Source organism: Anastrepha ludens, chromosome 2 (genome assembly GCF_028408465.1).
Source record: "Anastrepha ludens isolate Willacy chromosome 2, idAnaLude1.1, whole genome shotgun sequence".
Classification (NCBI taxonomy): Eukaryota; Metazoa; Arthropoda; class Insecta; order Diptera; family Tephritidae; genus Anastrepha; species Anastrepha ludens.
Window position 1 is genome coordinate 9,497,007 of NC_071498.1, and position 23,516 is coordinate 9,520,522.

The 23,516-nt window shown below is 36.3% G+C and overlaps 1 protein-coding gene across 3 annotated transcripts in view; it reads right to left on the reverse strand.

Moving 5' to 3' along the window:
• LOC128863044 (putative transcription factor capicua) overlaps positions 1–19,577 on the reverse strand; it is a 71,534-nt gene extending 51,957 nt beyond the window's left edge. For all 3 annotated transcript variants that reach the window (XM_054101976.1, XM_054101944.1, XM_054101986.1), the window contains exon 1: positions 19,115–19,577. The gene's annotated coding sequence lies outside the window, so the exon portion shown is untranslated. The remainder of the gene's footprint in view (positions 1–19,114) is intronic.
• Positions 19,578–23,516: the final 3,939 nt, after the last annotated feature.

A 23,516-nucleotide genomic window follows, 5' to 3' on the forward strand; every position in this document is an offset into this window, starting at 1 on the left:
ACTCAATAAAAATCCAAATAGGACAAAGGCAAGAGTTCGAGTGCTCCAGGATATTTATCTATGGTATCTATTAGCAAGTGACGTTGCCCCGCTCTGCAAGAGGTAACCACACTTCTAAATAAGAAACGCTGGAACGAGGAACGATAGTCAAAAAGCGATGAAGGCACTGGATGTGCAGGTATAATTTCTCTGATCTGGGTTCCAGGACATAAGAACGTAGACGGAAATGAAATTGCTTATGAGCTTACCAGGAATGGGTCGACTGAATTGTTCTCAGAGGTCTCCCATCCGCTTATCGGTATCCCTCTGACTATTGTCAAAGGGGAATTGCACAACTTATTTCTCAGGATCGCATAGATCAGATAGAACTCCATTTCTTCACGTGCTATTTCGAAAATCCTACGGCTCCAGTACAACAGATGCAGGGCGCAGATAGTTCTGGGCATTCCACGCCATTCAATTTCCAAACTTGTAGCTGTGCCTACCGGTCTGTGGACTATCGGCACTCACGCAGAAAAGCAAGGTTTACCATTTAACCCCCATTGAAGAAGCTGTGGATACCTTTCAGAGAAGGAGACTATTGAGCACTTCCTCTGTAAATGTCCGGGTTCGGCAGGCAAACGGTTACCCTTAATAGGTGCTCTTTTCTTCGACAACCTTTCTTCCAACCTAAGTTCCAGTAACTTTCTCCGTTAAATCAACAGTTCTGGTTGTTGTAGATATCTGTCCGTTGGAGGTCTCATAAAGATATCAAAACGGCGATTTAGTGCTACTTGGGTACTTCAATTATTTCACCAAGGTGGTCCAAAAATGTTTGTTGTTTTTTAATCAAATATTAATTTCACAGTAATACCTCATTCCCGCTAGAAATCTTGACAATTAGTATAATATCTCTGACCTACGAAATTAATCGATTTACGCTTGAAATATATTCAAAACTTATTTTGAAAGTCAATGTTGTGCAGTCCAAACCTGCGTTTATTCAAAATTAGTTATGGCCGAAATGAAGCAAGAACAGCACCTGCTGTATGGAATTATGTGCAAGTAGTTCGTGAAGCTGGCATGCAGGTGGACAACACTTTCGACAGCCACCATCGAACGATGCAGACTGACGAGAATGTGGCTGTCGTTACCGAGCGTATGCGACGTAGTTCTGGAACATCCTCTCGCCATCGACCTCAACAACTCAATATTTAACACACGAGCCTGATGTGAGTTTTGCACGAAGATTTTGCATTATTCGCTAACAAGATCGAATTGACTCAGCAATTCAAGGTACGCGACCATCCGTGCTTCACTATCATTTCTGAGTTTGGGCCTCAGATCAGCTCGAAATAGGCAACTGTTAATTCTCAAACTACTCTTCGGATGTTCAAACACAAAAGCGAACATATCTGACAGCAAAAAGAGTTAACAAAAGTAACTTGCCTTATGACATAGATTTAGGATTATAGAAGACATAGCACCAATCAGAAAAAAACTGTAGTTGCGAAAATTAACATGCCGCAACTGGTTACTCAGAAAATATAAGGGACGTGGGTGAATTCCATGGCCAAAAGCCGCAAGAACATATGTTATGCGTTGTAACCTTTAAGCTTGACTGGGCGAGCAATGGCGAACAATGGGCAAAAGTTCTTGCGGAATTGCCAAAGCAACGGCTGAAATAGTAGGAATAACAATAATTACACAATGCATACATCCTTGACCGGTGTTTAGGTCGCGCTACTACTTCAATTCGATGCCATTCAATTATAATAACAACAATAACTTAAATAATTGCTTGCCCATTCAAGTTGCTACTACTAAGTTACGTTAGTTGGTGTCACGCCGAAAGGCAGGCGCGTATGCACAGGGGAGTTATGGGGCTTGAAACCTTGGCGCAATGGCGGGAGATAAAAAGGCGAAAAACAACTTACGCCTTAAATCAACATTATCTTTCTTGCAATTGCTACGTCACAGGGCAAGATTTATTTTTGTGATAGACTTGAATAATTGTGTTTTTAGTACTTAAGAGAAAATTAAGAAGTTTAATACAAGTAAAAGAACGAGAAACATATATTTTTGAACGTGATGAAAAGAATAATAAGATGGCACCTATCGTGGCACCGTTACTTTGCTTTGACAATGAGTGACGTCGTATTAGCACAATTGGTGACCAGATTACCATTTTCGTAACTTGATTTAGCATTTTTTTTAATTAATCTCGGAGTTTTAGTTCTTTCTTCATGACATTTTTCTAGCCCGTTCTAATTAAAATCTAATGTTTATAATTTTGTAAAATATAAATTTTTTTAAATTAGTTCAATATTTCACTCAGTTTAATTTAGCTTTAGTTTTTTGAATATCTGGTCACATAGCCCGCAATTGCACTTGTTGTTGGTGTTCTTCTGCTTTCAACCGTCAAATCTCTCTCTCTCACTACTGCAGTGTTGCCTAGATTTGGATATAAAAACGCACTAAAATGCCCGTTTAAAGATAATAAAACACCAAATTTTTATTGAATTACTTTAAGAGCTTTGTATGCGTGACAAATTGTCTTTGAAATGTGCGTTTTTTTTAAATAAATTTGTTATGGTTGTGTACAATTTAATTTATGAGTTTTTGTGTTGAGAAAAAATCGTTTGCTAAGAGAACGACGTTTTTGCTATATTTCAGGTTATGTAACAAGGTAAGGTAGTCTTTTTGTAAAAATGTTATGGTTTCTTCAGTATTTTATTGTATTTTTTGGCTTATTTTTACTATGAATACACCTCTTGATGCTCTATGTCCCACTAAGGATTGAGGACTAGCCGATACGATTACATCTCTATGGGTTTAATTCGCATTCAGTAAATTCAAACGCTTTTTAGAATGTGTAAAAAGGTTTTCAATGTTAACAAGAATTGAGAGAAGAAGGGTTAATATTCTTGCATAACCTTAAAAGGACCAAAAATTTAATTTTGCACTTTCAAAATATCAAATTTTATAAAAATCAAAAAATTTTAATTATCACTGAAACCTTCTCAGAATGATCTTTTTTTAACCTTATTTTGTTTAATAATACATTGTTTTTCAACAGTTTCGGTAGCTTTAAATTAAAAAAAAAAAGTAACAAGCATTAAACTTAAAAACTTTCGTATTTTGGGTATAAAAAAGCACTAAATTTATTGCGAAGAGCAAATCGTTGGCAACACTGCGCAACTCAGCATATGTGACGTCCTGCACTTTCTGATGGGCGCAATCTTGTTTCTATCATTCTTGGTTTTTGAAGGATTTGTGAAACTAAATGACTGTCGATTGTGGGTGGAAAAAGTGAGAACTTTTAAAGAGATACAAGTTGAATGAAATGATTGAAATTGATTAACTTTATACGCCATTTTGATGCTTTATCTTTCGTTTGAACACACACACAATTTTATTTCGATCTGTTAATTCATTGTTTGGACTCAACTGTCAGCAGTGGCGTGCAGCGAGCGTCCGATATGCGAGTGCGCCGACTTTTTGTTTGATGCAGGCGGTATTTCGTCTTTCTTTCTTGCCTTTGCTCACCACCAGACCCATACGCTTTACTTCTTTATTCAGCTTAAACAAGATTAAAGCGCAGTTATTAAGGTCGATGTGGTCAATATCATCGGCATACACTCTCTCACGGGGTATACTCTCTCTCTCGTGGAAGTCAGGAGGAGCTTAATGATACTACAACTCACCGACTACTTCAGGTCCGGTATTAGATACTTTGATTGGTCTACCACCACTTGATGTTTTCATCCAAGAGGCCGTGAAGGCCATCTGCAGGTTGAATACACAATGAGAACTGGTACGGCCCCTGTTCGGCATTGGAAAACAGAGAAGGCATGGACTTCGATCCAACGATTCTTTCAGGGTGGTGCTGCCAGAGGCTCAGTTGTGCTCAAACTCTGATAATGGCTCCAGGACCGAGCATGGTTCCGGCTTTGAAGTCCACGTGGAATCCAGCCGGATAAAACTACACTTTGCTCTTGGAATGCATGCATCTGTTTTTTAAGCGGAGGTGTGTGCTGTTCAAAAAGCGATGAACTTTGTTGTGGAAAATAGATGGAGAGGCAGATCTACCAACCACAGGGGTAGACGAGTCCTGGAAATCCCGGCTGAACTATGTCGGTAGACACAATAGCCTGATGCTAACATGGGTCCGGGACCCGCGGATATCGGGGGTAACGAGACCTCTGGCTCTTTAGCTAGGATGGGGTCCGGGCCAAAGAAGTTGGAATGCACTGCCACTGCCTTCTCCAGCCATCAAAGCCACGGTTAGCAAATGGGTTACTACAACCCACAAGCGAGCATGGCAGGCTAAGAGAGGCTGCAGATGTACTAAACTGATGTTACCTGTCATGTACGATAGACAAATCCTCTTGTCGTTAAGCAGAAGGGACCACAAAGATCTCAGATTTCTTCAGAGGCCGGGTAGATTTAAAGAAAATGAAAAGGGAGTCCGAGTGCAGTACTCTCTCTCTCTCTCTTAGCTTAACAGTCTAGCTTCATCAACAATATTCCTCCAATTTAGTCTCTCTCTTGTCCCATTTCTCCAATTACGAACATTCATCGCTAAGTGCAGTACAATGGACTTAATTGTGTCTGAGTGCAGCACTTGCTAGTTGTCCCGACAAAACAAAAAAAAAGGTCTGAAATTGCTCCGAAAAAATTACAGGCAAACCTTAAGGTGCATTTCTGCAATAGGAAAAATATTCTTACAAAACCCAATTATTTATGCGTCGACATCAAAATGCTGACCACAAAATTCGAGTAGAAGCTTAGCCTACATACTGCGAGTAGATAAACACCAGTAAATAGAATATTTGCTCAGATCCCTCGAAAAAAATTCCCTCGTACGCCACTTCAACAAAGCGTTAATTTATTGGCACTTGCTATTGTGTTTGCTATCAAGTCAAGTGAAAATTACAAAAATTACTATTGTTACAGTGAGCAATAAAAGTAACAATAATAAGCTAGTGTAAATTTATGGCAATTAATTAATTATTTGTAGAGTTTTTTACAAATACAAATTCGCATACAAACACTCCTTCACGAATACAAAGTCCAAGTTGGTGACAGCAAAAAAATAAAAAATGCGTTAGAAAACTACAGCCAAAAGGCAACAGGAAATAATATAACTGTAGACTTTTGAGGCTTTTAACTATTTTTTTCTTAACAAAAAACTAAGAGTGGAATAAATAAAATAAATGAAAAATACATTTAAAAATAATATTTTACAATAAAAATTAATAACTTTAAAACAATATTAAAGGAGATCATTGGAAAGTTTTGCTAATTGAGCTTTTTCATAAAATAAGCCTTGTTTTTAGGAGGTCAAGTGCAGGCGTGCAAGGCTCGGTCACAGATGCAAGGGCAGCAGATTTTTGCATAGAATTGCCAACGGTGATGAAAAGAGAGTCACATACATATTCATAAATGCAAAAAATTGTACGTTATGTCAGAGATACTTGCGAAATTTATATTCAAGTCCGTGAGTGTCGAGGTTTGCATCTCCAGGCACGCAACACCAATTAATAGAAAGTTTTTTTCTAATGGCGGTCGTTCCTCGGCAAAAGGTGTAAGCGCCAATTACATACTTAAATTCATGATCGACGTACAAGCGGCGACATGGCAAAGTAAATCTTGATGGATTTTGATGCCCTACCCCATTTGCCATATTTCTCTTATCGATGCCATGTGGCGCTCCTATGCACTATTCTTGCTCTTTCCAAAAAGTGAGAGCGCGGTTAAGAGCAAATTCCAAGAACTCCTATTCCAAGCATGTTACAAGAATTAAGTCTCCGGTCACACTTCGTAGCCGATGCTGCTACCAATTGAGCTCCCACACTGTTCTGAGCTGAAACCTCAATGATTTCTGACTAAAAGTTTAATCTCCCCAAATCGGCATGGATTTAATGCTAATAGTTCAACAGTTTCTAACTTAGCTCTTTTTAGTGGGGCTCTACATCAGCGCCGAAAGGCGGAAGCGAGAAAATACTATATAACTATTCGACAGTATGTTTATGAAGTAATAGAAAGTTTCAAGTATCTGGGGGTATTGCTAAAAAATGGCAATGGTGCTCAGGATTGCATCCAAAATTGACTTGTTGCAGCAAACGGAGCTTTCTACGCCAACCTGAAACTATGTACTAAAATCCAGACTACTCTCGTGCAGCAGTAAATACCTATTAACAAAAGAATAATAAGACCAGTTTTGACGTATGGCTGTGAGCCATGCGTAACGTCGATTACGAATGAACAAAATATCCGAATTTTCGAAAGAATAGTCTTGCGAAAAGCGTACGGTCCAATTCGGGTTAAGGATGAATGGTTGCTATAGAATCAGATACAACGAGGAGCTGCAAGGGGAAGTTGTTGTAAACTTCGTTAAATCGCAACGACTCCAAAAATTAGGTCATGACATGCACATGAGTAAAGAACGCCCCCAAAAATCCTTCTTAAATTACAATGCGACGACGTCATCGAAGATAACAAGAAACTGAAAATACATAACTGGTGGTCTGCTGCCTTGAATCGTGTAACTGAGAGAAGGCTATTTGATGCAGCTATAGCTCATCCCGAGCTATAACGCTGCCTGATGATGCAGAGGACTTAAAATTTTTTTACAGTTTCAGTTTATTTGTTTATATAAATAGTACATAGTAAGACTAAGGTCTTTTAATAGTACTTCAACAATATTATAAACAACTGGAATATTTTTAACATACAAGTTTCTTGCCCTTATTGAATGCAATCAAACACTTTTAAAGTAATTATAGACTTGTGCCCTGAAGTTAAATCTGTTAAGTCCAGCCTTCACAGTGTCGGGTAATGAGTTCAGACAGCGTTAAAGAAGAATAATCTAGATGATGCTAGGTAATTAAATTTTAGAACGATGAATTTTTTGTGTCTGCGAGACCTTACTGGTATCAACTTCTCTGTCATATGCAATTTCTAGGAGACAAATAACTATTAAGGCAACCGCCCAGTAACCTTGATCGGAAGGCAGAGATATGGTCATATCGGCCAATCCCATATATGTACATACCGCGTGGCGTTATTAAATGCCACATTAAGTTTATGGCAAGATGTGGAGTCGAGTTTGCTGTATACCACCTCAGAGTAGGTAATTAGCTGGAGAACTAATTTGCACCTCGTTTTCCTGTGGCGTGAATGTTGCAGAGACTCTCAGCTTACGCAAGGTAGCATAAATATTTCCCACAACCCTATTCATATGGTCAGCACAGGTAAGTTTTGTGTTAAGAATAAGCCCCAAATTTTTTACCTTATCCATAAAGGTAAGGGAACTTGTACCTATCTACAATTTAGGGATATTTTCAACATGCACAACACTATTACATATAGGTAAGACATATGACTTTGACACGTTCAGACATAAAGAGTTTTCATTAGCCGATACAGAAATAGCAAACAAATCACTGTTTATTTTGAAACATAAATCTTCAACGAGACCAACACGACTGGACTAGCACAATTGTATATCATCAGCATGCGCATGAACATTCACATACTGACAAACGTTAAAAACATCATTGACAAAAAGACTGAATAAAAGCGGACCAAGGATAGACCCTTGCGGAACACCAGTGTGTACGTATCTAGACTGAGATGTTGATTTACTGGTCTTGACCTTCTGCGTTCTGTCTCCAAGCCGAAATAGTGTTTAAGCTTCAAACATAACAATTTGTGATTCACTGAGTCAAATGCTTTAGAAAAGTCAAGTAAGCAAAGTAGAGTCAAGTCTCCGTTGCCAAAACTAATTCTTATGTCGTCCAGTATTTTAACCATTGCAGTCGAGCAACTGTGACTTTGTTTGAAGCCAGATTGTAGTGGAGAGAGTAGACGATTGTTTTGTATACAAATGATGAAATTTGCGTGGCCATCAAGTTTTCGCAAACTTTGGAAATAGCATCTTAAATAGCATTTGCCTTTTTTGCGACTGGGAAAACTATAGCCTTTTTCCATACTGCTGGAAACATGAACTAGTCAAGCAATGGTTTATTATATGGGTAAGGGGTCCTATTATATATTGGATGACTATACGGACGAATTTTAGCGAGATACCATCGTCGGCTATAGCATTAGACTTTATTTTGGATAATGCTTTCAGGACGTCTACCTCACTAACTGTCATAAATTGAAACTGTTCTTTTAGAGTAGCACAAGGTGAGGACTCTTTTAAAGTAGGAGCACAATTTGTTTTCTTACCAACACTAATGAATTAGTCATTAAGTTCATCAAAGTCAATCTCACATTCGGGACTTTCCTTGCCATGAATTTTAATTTTTTTTAGGCTGCGCCACAGTTCTCTTGTTGGAAGTGACGGATCAAGTTTTGAGTAACTGTACCAACATTTCGCCTGTCGTATTATTGCAGTGGTTTCATTTCGGATTTCCTTTCCCGGCGCCAAGAAGTATCCGTCAAGTTTTTTCTCCACTTAGCATAATACTTGTTGCGCTTTCTAATGGCAGCTCGAACTTTCAAGTTGTGCCAAGGACATGAACTATTTAAAACATTTATAGAACGAAGTGGAACATGCATGTTAAAAAACGGGTTGAGGAAGTCAAGTTTATTATCAACAGAACTAAGAAACCAACATTCATTCCAATTTATAGAAACCATGTCTGAATACAAAGAATTAACATTCAACGATTTCAAATCACGATACTAATAGGTGGCACCTAAATTTCTTTTGCTTGACTTTTCTTTGCCCAAAAAAAATGTTTTCTAAATTATCCATTTCAATTTTATTTTAGTGCTTTCTGTACTGAGTTCTAAGTTATCGTTATAGTCAGTAAGAATATTTGGAGTTTATTGACTTTTTTTTTGAAAAAAAAAAAAAAAAAAAAAAAAAAAAAAAAAAAAAAAAAAATGAATAAATAAATGAAATATGTAAATAAATAATTATATTAATCGCATCGAGCGTGTCCAGAAGGTTTTTCTTAAATTTCTTTGCTTTATTTTTCAGAATCTACGCCTTCCTATAACTCTTGCTGGTTTCTATTAAGGGGGTCCTCTAGTTTCTTGGGTCGAAAATATCGAATTTTTTTTTTTTTTCATAAATCACATTTACAACATGTGTTAAAAGTATGTGCTGAAGGATTTTTCGATATTCGAAGTGGCTCACAAGTTACGGCCTTGAACGGAGCAGGTATACTTAGCGCGCTCAACGCTATAAATCACATGCGCGAACTTTGAAACGCGTTTTTCTCGAAACACTATTTTTCAAAATAGTGACCACGATATTTCAAAAACTACTGAACCGATCTTGTTCAAATATATACCTCATCTTTAATATATTATAAGCCAGCGATTGAACTAGGATTATCATGATTGCTTCGATAGTTTTTTTCCTATGAGCGAAAAAACTAAGAAAAAATAAGTAAAAAATAGAATTTAATTTTCAAAAGTGTATACAAAAATTAATTTTTGTAATTAAGAATTCATTCTAGTTCAATCGCTAGTCTTAAATATGAAGATTAAAATGTCGTTTGGTTTTTCGATTTCAGATAAGCCAAACAGCTGCAAACTTGGTCACCGTCAAGCACCTCTTTTACTTTATGTCTTCTTGTCGGCCACTATAACTTTTATTCTATTATATATTTTGTCTTCAAAAAATTTGTAAAGCTCATTTAAATGTTACTAAAGATTATGTGAACACAATGAGATTTATTATTTTGATCGTTTGCCCGTTAAAAATTATTGAAAAACCCGAAAAAAACAGACGAGAAACTAGAGGACCCCCTTAAGACTTAAGGCCATTAGAAGTTAGGGAAACTGCACTCACACTAGTCTAGTCTAGTATTGTTAGTGGCTCTTTAAATCATTCTTTATGTTTAACATTTCTGGTGGCTCTTTAGATTGTACTTCTTCATTTGAACTGTACTCTCTCTGTGCTTTATGTTTCATGTTGTTAGTGACTCTTTAGATTTTATTTCTTTATTAGAACTATACTCTCACTGTGCCTTTTGTTAGTGACTCTTTAGATTGTACTTCTATATTAGAACTGCACTCTCACTGTGCATTATGTGTAATGTTGTTACTTTCTCTTTAGATTATATCTTTTTAGTCGGACTGTACTCTCACTGTACTTTATGTTAAATATTGTTAGTGGATCTTAAATTGTACGTCTTTATTAGAGTTTCTCATTATTCAAAAATCGAAACATCCATGAACATGACCAAACAGTTCCGCTGTTTAAATTGGAACTTACTTAAGTTTTTTATGTATTATAAATAATACAATATTAGTTACTTTTTGAATATGAAGCATAAAAAAATTACAGACCCCGCTTTATAATAGTACTTTCTTCTGGGTAAAACACGATGAGCTTCCTCATAAGAACCATTTCTTGTTTGCAGACGATATAAAACATTAGGTAATCCCAAATTTGGAAAAGAAATTCAAGACACCTTTCATAAATGATAGGTGACGAACGGCCTGACCTACACCTACCAGGGTTGCATGCGCACACTAATATTGTTATTCCAATAAAAGTATAGAAAATTTAAAAATATTAAAATAAAAAAACAATACATTTTCAAATTATCATTCTCAAACTGCATTCAAAACCTCCAACTAATGCATTGCGGTATTGTGCAATTATTTTCATATCAATTAGACAATGAGTAAGGGATTAAGCGAACAAGTGCAGCCGCATGTGATTTAATTAAAATGAAAATAGAAAACAAGCGTCGAAAAAAAAACACGAATAAATTAATTGAATATAATGTAGTACAGAAACACAAAATGTACGAAAGAAACATGCATACAATTTCTGTACGATTATTAGAAAAACTTAGCATTGCATTTGGCACTCAAAGCATTGTGACTGACGTTTTTTTGCATTGAGATGCCGGATAGAGAAACAAATTGCAAATAAATAATGCAAAAATGTGTAATAAAGCAAAAAGAAAAAAAGTCATTAACTAGAAATAAAATGCTTAATACAATACAAAAAATATTAAGAAAAAAGAAAAAAAAAAATTAAATTAAATAAAATAAAAACGTGAAAAAATTAAAACAAAATGCTATTCACAACGAAAATACTCAATTAAAGCATATCAATATATGCCATATATGTACAGTTGCGTGCATAAAAATTTGGACAGGTTGGGATAAGACCGAAATACACATCGATAGTCATGTTCTGAGGAGCTCGACGACCAAATAGATCGGTGCTGTGCACACGCGCCGTTCGCTTTATTTATTCTGGCGATAACGTTTCGTTTCGCACTATCTTCAGCGGTAATGATAGTACCCAAGTAAGTAAAAGTGTCAACGCACTATCTTGAGCGGCAATGATACTACCCAAGTATGTAAAAGTGTCAACGTTCTCAATTCGATCACTATTTAAGAGGAACGGGCTGCTGTTCGGGAACCGAATTTGCATTGCTTTCGTTTTCTCGTGATTTATATTTAGTCCTGCCATGGGGGTCGTCCACAGCCCGATACATATGCCTATCTGGTCTTGAGGATGACGACACTGCAGAGCATTTTCTCTGTAGCTGACCGGCGTTTTCCAGAATCAGACTTTGGATATAGGGTTTGCGATATACTGAGTATGCGTAAAGTTCATACTCTTCCTCTTGCGGATCTCTTAAGATATGATACATCAATGAATCCAAGAGATTTGTGGAAGAGTGACCTCAAACTAATTTTTTGGTCTTACCATCCACATTTTATCTTTCCTATCGCTCTATTCTTTCTACTGAAATCTATCCAGGTGTAGTACAATGGTCTCCTGACTGAGTGCTTGGACTTGTCCAACCCCCAACAAATCTAATCTAATCTAGTCGTGCATTCAAGGAGGTTGCGAACAGATCGTCAATTTTGACGGAGAGAAGGCATCAGCGGACCATCAGCGTAGGCAAGGTATTCGAGATGTTCATGGAAGTTCCTCGCAATGCAGCTTTTTAGTATGTCATCAATAACAATTAAAAATAGCAAAGCAGACAATAGGCAGCCTTGCTGTACGCCAGCACTGGTGGGAATGCTTTCCGACAGATTACCAATGTGCAAAATCCTGCATTAAAAGTTGTCGTAATGCGCGCGTACGAGAGATATTAGCTTCGCCGAGATCCTTCGAGCGTGGAAGGCATCCCATATACTGCTCCGAGAAACGCAATCGAAAGCTGTACTGTAATCTACAAAGAATAGTTGGAGGGTTATCTGCCACTCAACAGTGATACGTAGGGTGGTAATTTGATCTACACAGGTTGCTACTCAAGCCTGCTTGCTGTTTTCCAAGGAGCTGTCTTTAGTGGTTTTAATGCGATTTAACAGCAAGCTGGACAGGATCCTAGGCGCTATTGACAACAGCATAATTCCTCTGTAATTTTGCAGTGCCATAGCTCACCTTTCTTTGGCAGGACGACTAATATACCTCGCAATCATTAGGCTGAAGAAGATTTGCATTTCGAAAATGATAGTTTTACTATATTATAATATCATGTTTGTTACATAAAAAATTTCAAAAAAACAGCGTTACTTCTCATTTTTTCATTTATAAAAAAAAAATTGTTCAATAGAGATTTCGACTAGATTTGGGTTAACGGAGAGCTTTTGGCAAATTTTGAAGATACAGGTAACAAAAGGCAGATTCAAGGTTTTATTTAAGTTGGATCGGAGTTTTGGCGAAGTTTGGTATGAAAACTCATTAATTCTTTTTCAATACTGGAGCGCATAGATGTCGCTATTAAAGCTAAGTGAGGCTTGCCAATATATTAATAATTGCTGTTTTTTTAGAATACCAAAGTGTTACCACCATTTTACAATTTGATATACCATAATTTTTTATGATAATATTGTAATTTTATTCAAATATACAAGGTGGCGTAAAATTAATCACCCTATCGGAAATGGTATGTGTTATGGAAGGGTCAAAATTAAGGAGGTGAAGAACTTCAGTGAGTGACTACGATTCGAGAGTACATGGGTTCGAAACATGCACAAAACGCGAATTTATAGAACAAGTTTTTTCTAATAGCGGTCGTCTAATCGGCAGGCAATGGCAAACTTCCGAGTGTATTTCTGCAATGGAAAAGCTCCTCCTAAAAAAATATCTGGCGTTCGGAGTCGGCTTGAAACTGTAGGTCCCTCCATTTATGGAACAATATCAAGACGCACATCACGAATAGGAGGAGGAGCTCAGCCACCCTAACAGAAGTGTTAGCGCCAATTATTTATTTATCTCGGTTTAAGAGTTTTTTGATTAAAATTGCAGAAAATTTTTAGTTATTTGCCGATCATTATAGGTAATTGACAGTAAATGACACATTTCATTTTATTCCATCCGTAATAGTCGATAAATCGTTTAGGGAACATTTCTATAATCTTTTAAGGGAAATTCAATTGGTTAAAAACACGCCAAGTGAATTGAATTTGAGTGCCGACATTCATAATATTACTCACATATTGCATATCGCTAAATAAGTCGACAACTTCGTAATTTGAATTTAATTAAAAACCGCAAGCGGAAAATTTCTCATTGCGTAAATTTCAACCTTTAATTGCCAACTCATTCGTATGATTGTTTCCACAAAACAAATCACGAATCTTGCGATTGGTTATTCTGAAAGCTTGACGACGTCTGGACGTCACTTTTGATAGACCCTTTATTACGATTTTGCTCCACATACCAAAAATATTTTATTGAAAACGAGCAATAAACGATATATTTCTATCTCTACTTATTTCAAATCATATTTCCAACAAATTATTTTACTACATAACACATAAATTTACTTTGTGTTCATATTTTTATGTCAACAACTGTACTATAAACGAATGTCATAAAACTGCAAATAGCTGCAATTGCAATTGAAATGTTAGGTAATACACGTTCATAAAAGTATACTATAAACATGCAAACCTGCATTTAAATATAAATATATGGTACAATAAATTTCCACTTGTGCACTTCCACGCAATCATCTACATTAATACATTTGTACTCGTATAAGTACAATATAAGAATGCAAATATGTAAATATATTGAAACTGCATTTTGCTGTTGCGGGTGCGTATGAGTAATATTTACCATGAGCAAACACAAACAAAACTGCTTCGATATACCGAGTACCATGTATGTATAGGTGCGATGGAGATAGTAAAGTTTAGTTTTAAAACTGACTTTACCTTTCATACAATACATACATAGGGGAAGTATGACCAAGCGAATGCATTTGAGTGGTCGATGAGTGCGATAGCATTTAGCATGCTGACCATTTACATTTTTTTCAACGCACGTACGATCAGGTACTCGGAGATATGTATGTATGTACGTACATAGCATTGCACGAATATTCTGAGAGTGGAAAACGAAACGTCAGCACTTTTACGAACGACTCAAAAAATGTTGATATGCATACATACATACAAACGCATATTTGTTTGTACGATTGCCTAACAAGTTGCTTAAGAACGTTTAAGGATGGGCAATTGATTTTTTTTGAAGCTGAATATACTGCACTAGAGAATATTTGCCAGTGTCATGGAGGAGGCAAGGCGCATTCACAACTGTTTCGTTACTTCTTAGTCGGTATTCGAGTATGTTTTTTAACTTTGTACTCTCTTTGAGGCTTCTACTAGTAAGCCTCCACGGGCATTGCCAATTAGGTTGTTCGCTTTCTATATGACAGTTGGCTTGCTCTTGTTCTTTCAAACTACAGTTTCAAAGCAAATTGTATAATTTCACGCATACTTTTATTCCTTTTAAAAAAAAATAAATAATTGGCGCGTACACTTCTGTTAGGTGTTTGGCCGAGCTCCTCCTCCTATTTGTGGTGTGCGTCTTGATGTTGTTCCACAAATGGAGGGCCCTACAGTTTCAAGCCGACTCCGAACGGCAGATATTTTTATGAGGAGCTTTTTCATGGCAGAAATACACTCGGAGGTTTGCCATTGCCTGCCGAGGGGCGACCGCTATTAGAAAAATGTTTTTTTTTTTATTAATTTTGCCTTCACCGAGATTCGAACTAACGACCTCTCGGTGAATTCCGAATGGTAATCACGCACCAACCCATTCGGCTACGGCGGCCTTTTACTCGAATAAATATTAATTACCACAATTTATAAAAAAACCTGGACTCATCCGTAAATTATCGTCAGTTTTTTAGCGGCATGAGAACTATCGATATCGATAAGTATGGGCTGACAGCTGATTTGGCAAACTGTGTTGACATTTCTGTTTCAGTAAGGTTTGGCAAGTCATCATGAATCTTTTAACGCCAGAACAACGCTTCCAGATTGTGGAACTTTACTTAAAAAAAAAAAACAAAAATAAAAAAAAAAAAAAAAAAAAATCTGTTCGCGAAGTACATAGCGCGAAGTGTTGAAGAACACGCCGAAATGTCGATTCATCATCGTTATCAACTTGTTGGTCTCTGTCCTGCGACTACGTGAAAAATTTGACACAAGGATCTTCGCATACGTGCCTGTAAAATACAACATGACTTTCGTTTGCGTCGCATTTTTGCTGATTGGGCTCACTTAAGATTTATTATTCAGATTTATTGAAAAAAAAGTGGTCAAAAATTGGACTTATTGAATGGACCATGTAACTTGTAGCTGCGTTGGAGATATGCCGGATTTTGTTTTCCTTGTTCACTCCTCTCGGAAGCATAGGGCCTTGACAAGACTATTCCATCGTACACGGTTCTCTGCTGTTATTTTTGCACCGTCCCATGAGATGTCGGCCTCTGTCAGTTCGCGTAGCATCGACCTTCTCTAAGAGTTTTTTGGTCGACCGCGACCTCTGCTCGCTTGCGGGTTCCAATCCAGTGCCATTCTCGTGATGCTATCTGGTAGTTTTCTCAAGATGTGATTTATCCATTGCCACTTTCTGCGTTTGATTTGCCTAAGGATGGGTTCCTCGCTCGTTAATCTCCACTGTGCGTCGTTACTGATGGTGTTTGGCCAGAATATTCTGCTGCATAGCTGCATAACTAATAAATACATATTAATATTTATAATAAAATATAATAAAAAATAAAAAAAAAAATCATTCGAACAATATTCCCATTTTGTATTATCAATTTAAGCACTCAAGCTCTTAAAGAAACAACCGATATAAGTTTAATTTACTTTTAACGGGATTGTTAAAATAAAACTTAATTGTATTAAGCTGTCTTTTATATTCTGCAATAAATGCTGTATTTGTCGATTATAAATAAAGGAAATTAAAAAAAATAAGTGGTTGCACGTGCTGTGCATATTCATATTTTTGGACCGCGTCCTGTACTATTATTTTTTGCTTCGAAAACAAATTTAAACAAATTAAAAGAAATAAACGCTTCATCGTCCTGTTCCATCTTGCCAGCCCTAAATACACACATAAAAATATGCATTTGCCTCAACTTGTGCCCGATAGGAATCGATTGATTTACTAATAGCGTTCGGGGTATACTTATAAGCAAGCGTATGCAGGTGTATATGTATGTGAGCAAGCGTGTGCATGTGATGAGCATCAGTTATTTGCATACGAAATTGACATTTGAAGTGCGATAGGTACGAGCAAGTACCGCGTACTCATGCAAGTCGATATAATTGTTGTAACTGTCATGCACATACACACATACATACACACAAGCAATTGTGTGCTAATAAAATTATGTAACACGTATGTATGCAAGTATGTACGCAGGTGTATGTGATGCTAACTAACAGCGTGAATTCAAGTTCCCCAACTGTTGCTAAAAGTATATTGAACTCTCGTGGCCCAGCAGCTAGTCGCTAGTAGTTATCGCGTGAGCAACTCGCATGCTTGTCTGCCCCCCCTTCAGCAGCATTAATAATAAATTTGTAAGCATAAATGTTAGCTCGCTAAATAAGTTGGAACTACTTCTGTTACTTCCTTCTGTTGATTCCACTTAAAATTTATCACCAACTATTTGTGTCGCCAAGTGGAAACTGTTAAAGAATTTGGAGAGTATTTATTTATGTATGTACACATAGTCGTATCGAATGTATCGATTCGAAAGAGACACAGCAGTTGAATAACTCAGCGCCCCAGCGTATATTTTAATGTCTACAATTTAGATAGCAAATTATAATGAAAGAAATATTCACTTGCTGTAGATAATTGAAGAGTTTATATGCTTTTGATGAAAATTCTATGGAAACTATTTCGACGATTTGTTATAAGTATGTGTATGTGTATGTATGTATGTAAATACGTTCGTATGGGCATACAAAGTTTCAGAAAATTGTAGTGGTGAAGTTTGATGAATCGCCTCTACTTCGTATGATGAGAAGTTTGCATTTTTTTGTTGTTCAATAGAATGCTTTGGAACTCTGAAACAATTAAATTAACAAATTAATAATGCTAGAGCAGCAATTGTTTATATATACTATATATCATTCAAAGCGTTGGGAAAATAATGAATTACCTTAATTGCATTATTCTTTTTGTTTTCAGATATTTACTGACCTTAAGTAATCGAATTCAGATTGAAGCGCTTCTACCCAGAATAAACTGTAATTGTTTGAACATTGTTCACAGCGGAAAAACAATTCCATAATTCATTGTGTTTTGTAGCAATAACATAGAAAAAAGCAATACAATTATTATAAGAACGCATGAATGACTGAATGAAACTCGACTCGCCGTGGGTAGTAGAAATAATAAAATACCTGAACACATGGCAGACAATGGGTGTGTATGAAGAGGGGTAGAAGGGGCTGCAAGGGCATACACTATAGTATTAATTACGTGATAAATACTATCGGGTGTTTTTTAAGAGCTTGAGAACTGCAAATGATAATAAAAACTAGAAATATTATTGGAATGAATTTTGTTTTTGTTTTATTATATATCAAAACGGTGCTTTAGTGCTACTTGAGGAGTGCCAGACTGAACCTTCAACCATTTCACCGTTATAATCTGGTAGATAATTTCATGGCATTTATTTTTTAAAGACAATAGCCGGCATATGCCCGCCGCGGCTACGAGTTAAATTGTTCATTTTATAAGTCCAAGTCTGGCGGCTTGAATATTGCAATAAATCGATTGTTAAGCACGCTGTATGGCCAGTAACGCCGTCTTGTTGGAAGCAAATGTTGTCGATGTTTAGCTGAATAAAATAATGATAAAATGAAAATAACTTTTCGAAAGAAATAATGACCGATGATCTTACCAGTGCTCTGTAAACTTCGCGAAAAGATTTATTTCATTTTCTTTATGTTTTTTTTTTTTTTTTCAAAATAAATTTCCACAATTAGGAGGTATTGTTCTGAAGTTAAGCGATTCATGATGACTTGCCGAATCTTACTGAGCAGAAATGTCAACATAACTTGCTACTCACAGCTGTCAAATCCTAGTTATCGATATCGATAGTTATCATGCAGTTAAAAAAAAATATCTTTAAAATTATTAAAATTAAAAAAAAAATTTTTTTATTAAAAATTTCATTAAAATTTTTGTTTTTCATTAAAAATTTCATTACATATTTTTTTTTCATTAAAAATTGCATTAACAAAAAATTTCTTTTTCATTAAAATAAAAATGATTTAAATTTTTTTTTTCCATTGAAAATTGCATTAAAAAAATTTTTCTTTTTCATTAAAATAAATTAATATTTTTTTTTGGTTTTTGAGCTTCATATAAATAGAAGAGCCAAAATGAACAGCACCGTCCAAATCCAAATTTTCGGGAGCGTCATCTTTAAACTTATTAAAATTTAAAAAAAATTCCTATTAAAAAATTCAATAAAATTTTTTTTTTCATTAAAAATTTCATTAAAAAAAAAATTATTATTTATTAATTAAAAATTGCATTAAAAAAAATTTTTTTTTTTCATTTTTGTATGTATGTATGTAAAAGAAGCTAAATAAGAAGCTTAAAAACCTTAAATATCATTTTTTATTGTAAAAAAAAATACCCTACCTATTACCCTATTTAGGACCTCTAGACCATCGGGACCCCTTAAGTCCTTTACTGGGTTCCTTCAAAAAAAAAAAAAAAAAAAACGGGCCAACATCTGACTTGAAATGAATGTATTCAAAAATTTTAGCTGTACAAAAAATATACAAGTACATCCATGAGACGAAAACCCCCAAATTTCATGCCTACCTTTAATACAACCAATTTTTCCCAACTCACCTTCAAAATTCGAAATGTTTTTTGCCGCGCAATCCCGCCTTTCGATATTCACTAATTGTTCAATACTTTTTAATGTTGTCGCCTAAAATTGCATTTACTACTTGTACGAGATCCATAAGGTGGCTTGATAAAAAGTTTCAATTTTGCTTTTTGTTGCTGTTTCTTTTATTGCTGTAGGTGTTGAGAATTAATTTGAAAAATTCACAACTGCGATGACGTTAAACTGTTGCCAACAGCGTTTGAACCAGCAAACGGAAGCAATCATTATAATCAACGTCTGCTAGCCAAAGATATGAGCAGACAAATCTACTATAAACGACTGCTGGACGCTGAGTTCGCTCTCTTCTGTTGGCGCAATGACTGCTGCTACAGTGTTTGTTGTTGTGGCTGTTGTTGGTAGTGGTAATGACACCGCACGCTGTTGATGAATATTTTATATTTGCCAATGGACAGGATATAAATGCTGTAATAAAAAGAAAGAAAATGACGATAATGATTTAAAAATGTGTTCAAAAAATGGAATGTGAGAAAACAAAATTGGAAGGGGAAATGGATTTTTAAACGTGGCGATGGTAGGTGTTTTTAAACTTTTAAGACTTAAGTTGTAAATATTTTAAGCAGCTTACACAATTTCAGATATATCTTAACTACTTAAAAAGAAATATATTTGGAAAAACGGTACACTAGGAGGGGTTGTGGGCCGATTTGGCTCATATGCGGAATAAATATTAATTAAAAAATGAATTTCCTCTTATTTGAAACAACCAATTTGAGACGAGATAATTATAGAAGTCGAATTAATAGTCCAATTTATCACGGCTTACCGTTTTTGTTTGGTATATTCCTATATACTTGCACTTTTTCTGTTTTGGACTTGATGCGTGATATGAGAAGAGAAGGACCCTGTGTATCACAGAACCGTATGTCCTCATAACACGTAAATATCTAAAGTGCCACAATTCGAGAATAATGGAACTGATAATTCTTTTGGCTTTTGTATTGAACTTCATGTAGGAAAACTGCAATAAGCAGTGTTGAACATAGTGAGAAAATTACGGCAAGCTACAGCTTCGCTTTCTCTTTATTGTTGTAGATGTGCGTGCGCTTCCGGTAATTTACAATTGGGCGAATTCAAGGGCGAATTGAAGCGCAAATTGTAAGTGCAAAAACTTTGTGTTAAATATATGAGAAAAAAATGCATATAAACGGCACTCGTGTTTCTCAGCAACTAAGCTTAGCGGTGCAAATGTTATGTATAAAAAAAAATAAATAATTGGCGCGTACACTTCTGTTAGGTGCTTGGCCGAGCTCCTCCTCTTATTTGTGGTGTGCGTGTTGATGTTGTTCCACAAATGGAGGGACCTACAGTTTCAAGCCGACTCCGAACGGCAGATATTTTTATGAGGAGCTTTTTCATGGCAGAAATACACTCGGAGGTTTGCCATTGCCTGCCGAGGGGCGACCGCTATTAGAAAAATGTTTTTATTAATTTTGCTTTCACCGAGATTCGAACCAACGATCTCTCTGTGAATTCCGAATGGTGATCACGCACCAACCCATTCGGCTACGGCGGCCGATGTATGTATAAGCCTCTGTTAATAACAGAGCTAATGTTATTAACATGACAATAACACAATATTGATGTTAAACAAATGCTAAACAATATAAACGATGCTAAATCTTAAGAACTGTTAATGGGAAAACAATGTTGGGGAACCTAAATTAAACACTTCTAGTTACAACAAATAAACAAATAGTAAAAAGGAATGTTGGATAGAAAAATACTATTGCAACTGAGCTTTAAGGTGGCGTGATACTTCTTGTTTAACTGTTCGTAAAATGCAGCTTTGTTTTAGTTAATAAGCAATTTATTTTAGAATGTACAGATAAGTCTTTAGTTGACGTTGAAGTTTAAAGTCGACGCGACAAAGATTTTTGCCAGAATACCTGCATAGTTCTCAAACTATCACCCACTGTGAGGAATTTGGCAGACATAAAGTGTTTAAAATAGAACTGAAACCAGTGGAAATCCAGTGTGACTTTCAACGTCCTCGATCCAACAGCATTCGTGCGGTTCAAGACATTTTTGAGGAAGAGAGAGTGACGAATCGGAGTTAGCGAAATGTTAGAGAAGGTCGGTATAAGTTAAGGAAGCTCTCAGGCGATTATTGAAAGGGAGTTTAATAAAGTGTGCGCTAACGAGATATATTTTGAATTTGGAAGAATTGCAGAGATCTTGAAGATGTGATGTTTTTGTTGAGAGATTCTACAATCCAACGTAGAATCTCTCTTGCCAACAAGTGCTACTTTGGACTAAGTAGGCAATTGAGTAGTAAAGTCCTCTCTTGGCAAACTGAAGAAGAAGAATATATTTTTGTTGTCACATCATAAACAATCACTATAACCGATTCGAGAATACTGATGGATTGACAGTTCTTGGTCGGGTATAAATCCGACACGTGCTAGTAACGGCGAACCGACTGTCGTGGGAATAAGTGATGATAGGATCGGTTTTAAAGTCTATTGAAAATACTCTCTAATTTTTTTTTCTAGTATAATTTTGGCTAGCTAAGGCCGAAGCATTAGCTAAGGCAAGTACTCAAGCTCCAAGTCAAGTCAACTCCGACACCAGTAATAGAAACGGGAAAGCGCGGCAGAACAGGAAATTCCTCCATAATGTTGCACTCTTCCGGAACCGAAACGAGGTCTGTGCTAACGACCGGGAATAGGAGAAAGGCAAAGAAGAGGAAAGTCGAGAGACGAAAGTCGGAAATGCCGGCATCCTCGACCCAATCCAAGGCAGATAAACCTTTACCTCGCAAGGCAAAGGCTAAGGGAGTTCAAATGTCGAATGACACTTTTCCGTCAACTTCTGGTGAATCATTCGCGAGAGTGCCAGCAAAGGCAATGACGGTAGAGATACATACCGACGACCTATTTTCCAAAGGGCAACAAGACGATCTTGACAGCTATCTTTGGAAAGCTATCGGTCAGTCGAAAGACGCGCCGACTTTCGAGGGTAAAAGCATGGTGGACAGCATCGCAAAAGTGCACTGTTGCAATGATTTTTCCTGTTAATAATGAGCCCAAGACAAGAGCGGGCAAGAAAAATGTTCAAAAAAAACGGGCGGTGCCACGCCCATCGTAATATTTTAACCTTGAGGATTTCTGTCGGCTCTAGTAATAATAAATAGCACATTTTTGATATTTCGCCTAGAAATGAACCCTCAAATTCTAATTGAATTGACATTTTCTCTTTTTTTATGAAGTAAGTTTTAAAAAGTCGACTGGCTTTCATCTTAACCAAGATCTTTTTTCCTTGTTCACTCCTATGGGGAGCCTAGGGCTTCGACAAAACTCTTCCATTGTACACGGTTCTGTGCTGTTGTTTTTGCACCGTCCCATGAGATGTCGGCATTTGCTAGTTCGCGCAGCATCGGTCCAAGGGTTTTTTGGTGGATCGCGACCTCTACTCCCTTGCGGATTCCAGTCCAGTACCATTCTCGTGATGCTATGTGGTGGTTTTCTCAATGTGTGCCTTATCCATCGCCACTTTCTACGTTTGATTGATCAAAATATTCTGCAGATGATGCGGAGGCATTTGAGGCAAGATTATTAAATTATTTTTGATGCACTAAAAAAAATCAAGCCAAAGCATGGAAATTACTTAGCAAATGTCATCTCTTGGCTATTATATATTAATAAATTCAGTTTTCCTCTAACTTCATTTTTTTCACTTTAATTTAAATTTTTATTTTTAAATTATTTCTTCCTCTGAGTCATTTCTTCCTCTAACAACATAAATTAGCCAGCATCACTAAAACTGAATGAGGCAAAACCTACTACACTACAAAAGCGTGAGCTCAATCGCACTGCATCATTAAAACAACAACAATGCAAACAAATCGATTTTTCGTATGAAAAAGTTCAAACAACTCAATAAAACTAGGCAACTGCACAAAATCTAAAAACAAATTAATAAAAAAGCAAATCTAATTATTGTCACTTACCAAATACGTCGCTACAGACGAAGAGATAAGGGTATGGAGTAGGGGGAAAAAAGAGCGCAGAGAGTTAGCCGTATTGCATAGCAACTAACTAACTATTGGCTTGCTGTCAATCAAAATTACGCAAAAGTTGGCAACACTAAAACGGGAATGAGTAGGAATACACTTTTGGTGTTGTTGCTTTTTAGATGCTGCTGGTAGGCAGCAGCAGTGATTTGCATTGCAGCCACAACAGCGCATAAACTTGTGCATACTACCCCAAACACAAACACAAATACAAATGCAAAAAAAAAAAACCAAATACAAAAAACCCAAAGCTCTGGAGTTAAACTAAACTGTAATGCGCATAAAATCTGTATCACATCACTCAACAAAGTCAGCAACAAAAAGGACGC